The 2,734-nt window shown below is 45.6% G+C and overlaps 1 pseudogene; it reads right to left on the bottom strand.

Moving 5' to 3' along the window:
- Positions 1 to 563: 563 nt before the first annotated feature.
- Positions 564 to 2,474, bottom strand: LOC114689874 (annotated as a pseudogene).
- Positions 2,475 to 2,734: the final 260 nt, after the last annotated feature.

Here is a 2,734-nt window from a genome sequence, read left to right as displayed (position 1 = left end):
CAGGTAATGCACTCTCCTCTTTGCTACACACACACACACACACACACACACACACACACACACACACACACCCCTCTCTGAGGATAAAACATACCTCTCCCCTTTTTTTGAGAAAGGAATAGTGTTTTATACATTTTGTGGAAAGACCTCTGTGGAGTGTGTTTACTCCAGTCAGTTGTAATGAATGATAGTGCCTCTCGAGACTGAGGTGAGGACTTTCCAATAAGTCTTTTCTGAAACTTCTTCCTTTCATAGCATCCAAAGGTGTACCCTGAACTAAGGAAGCAAAGACTGGGCTTGAGTTTCTCAGGAGAAATTGCTAAGGAGCCATGTTCTCTCTTTAGGAGGGGTTGGAGCAGAGAAACCAGTTTTAATATGGAGGGAAGGAAGAATTAAAAGGCATCACACATGCTGCTCCTGAGACAGCTAGTGACCCAGCCTTATTGTATGAGGGACAATACCACTCTTCAAGTTTTACTCTGCCCAACTGCTAGCTAGAATGGAGAGAATCTAGGAAGGGCTTCACGGGACCTAAGATCTCATTACAAATGTCCCTCTTCATCTTAAACTTTCAGAACTTTCCAGTAGGGCAGTAGCTCGAGCAGTTCCTTGTGGCAGTATATCATGGCTTTTCCCACCGCTCCTTTTCTGCTACCATCAGAGACAGTGGTCTGATGCACGGCCTCTGCCATCTTATGCACGTCTTGCTTCTCTTGATCACAGGACCCCTGGAAGGAAGAGCCTCCTGCAGCTGGTATGACAGTCTCTTTGGCATCAGCATCTGCTGTTGCTTATTCTCAGAACTCTGTACTCATCCACTTCATGGAAGTGGTGAAGTTGGTTATTTAGGCACAGAGACCTGGTAGAAATGGCCCCCTTTAGGATGGGCACTAGCCGAATCACAGGCTCATAGTTTTTCAGTATCTGGTGGAAGATCATGTAGGTGCTAGGTTCAATGGTGCTTTGTTCTGAATCAGAATCATCAGCATCAGCATCAGCAGCATCAGAATCATCATCACCATCATCATCATCATCATCAGCAGCAGCATAAGCATTAGCAGCAGCATCACCATCAGAATCAGCATCAGCAGCATCAGCATCAGAATCATCATCATCATCATCATCAGCAGCAGCAGCAGCACCACCACCACCACCGTACTTTCTCAAACTGTTTCCTTTTCACATCTTTCAGAGCCTGGGCCATGAGTGATCTGGCTAGTACTTCATTTCCTCCTTTCAACAACATGTTGATGAATTTGCTGATCATAACAGGATCTACAAACACAGAGTTTGTTTCAGTCACTGAGGTAGCTTTGATCAGCTAGGCTTTCTTGAGCTCCTGGTTATACTTCTCCTCTTCAGTAAGTTATGTCACAGGTTTGTGGTAATTATTCTTTGTCAACCAAGGAATCCCTGAATTCAGGAGCATAGTGGCAGCACCTCACCTGGGTGAGCAGTAGAAACCTCCAGACAGCATGCCTCACTCCAAAGACAGGCCAGACTAAGGCCAACATCATGCTGCCTGCAGTGCAGGGCCAGGTATCTTGGGCTGCTTCAAGGATTTCAGAAGACTGCCTACTGAGGGTACTTTAGAGGAAGAAGCAAGACAAAACACCAGAACTCCCAGTATCTGACACAGTCTCAGGATAAGACCTTTATAAAGAAGCACTCTTTGAATCATTTGGGAAACTTTATAATACATATACCATAGTCTGCATGAAATATAATTTAATATAACAAAAACTTGTTGGCTGTGAGAGAAAAGAACTAAGTCATTTGTTCAAATATGTTTTGTCTAAGAGGTGACCTCATAGACGTTACTAACTTTTCTTAACCTCAGTTTCCATTTGAGTTTTGTAGCCTATCAAATGTTTTCAGAGACATGTTCTCATAATATATATTGAAGAGGCTTTGTACTACTCATCCCACTTATAATTAATTTTTCTTTTAGCATAATTCTTAATTGATTCCTTGAAAATTTCACACTATGTTCCCCAATCCCATTCACCTCCCAGTCCCTGTATATCTGCTTCTCAGCCCTGCAATATGCCTCCTAAAATTAATTAAAAACAAAACAAAACAACCAAAAAAAAAAAAAACAACCCACATCTCTCCTCCATCTTTCCAGCACCTCTTCATTCATCCTAGTGACATCAGGAGCTACAGTGTGTCATGCACTATACCTCTGTTGTCCAACCAGCCCCACCCACAGAATATTCTTTGCAATGAGTCATTGGTGTGGTTCAAGGCCTCTGGTTTGTGGTACACCATCATCACTGGGCTGGGCCCTCATCGAAATTCCTCTCGGATATGCTATTGTTTCCCCGAGTCATGAAGATTCTGCGGTTATCATTCTGCAGGACCGGTCCTTTTGTGCACTCCAGCAGGTCAAAGATGAGGCAGCCATTAGGGTCAGCCAACTCAAGGCCTAGGGTGTGGGTCTGGGTGGCAGATGAGCTGGTCCATCGGGCCATTGGGACCACCCTGTCAGGTGAGGGGCAGAGCCAGCTATCTAAGGCCCATGCCATGGGCAAGCTCTCTCATACCTATGGTGCAGGGTTGGGCCATCCCGGTGGAGTTCTGAGTGCTGGGATCAGCTCTCCCACAAGGATGGGGGATGGGGTGGCAGCAGCACCACCACCTTTCCTGTTACAGTGCCCAGCGAGGGGCAGGACCAGCTATCCCAGGGCCAGTGAGGGACAGGGGCTGGCTCAGCATGACCCTTGGATTTCAA

Source organism: Peromyscus leucopus, chromosome 8b, assembly GCF_004664715.2.
Source record: "Peromyscus leucopus breed LL Stock chromosome 8b, UCI_PerLeu_2.1, whole genome shotgun sequence".
NCBI lineage: Eukaryota > Metazoa > Chordata > Mammalia > Rodentia > Cricetidae > Peromyscus > Peromyscus leucopus.
This window is presented reverse-complemented; position numbering and strand designations above follow the sequence as displayed.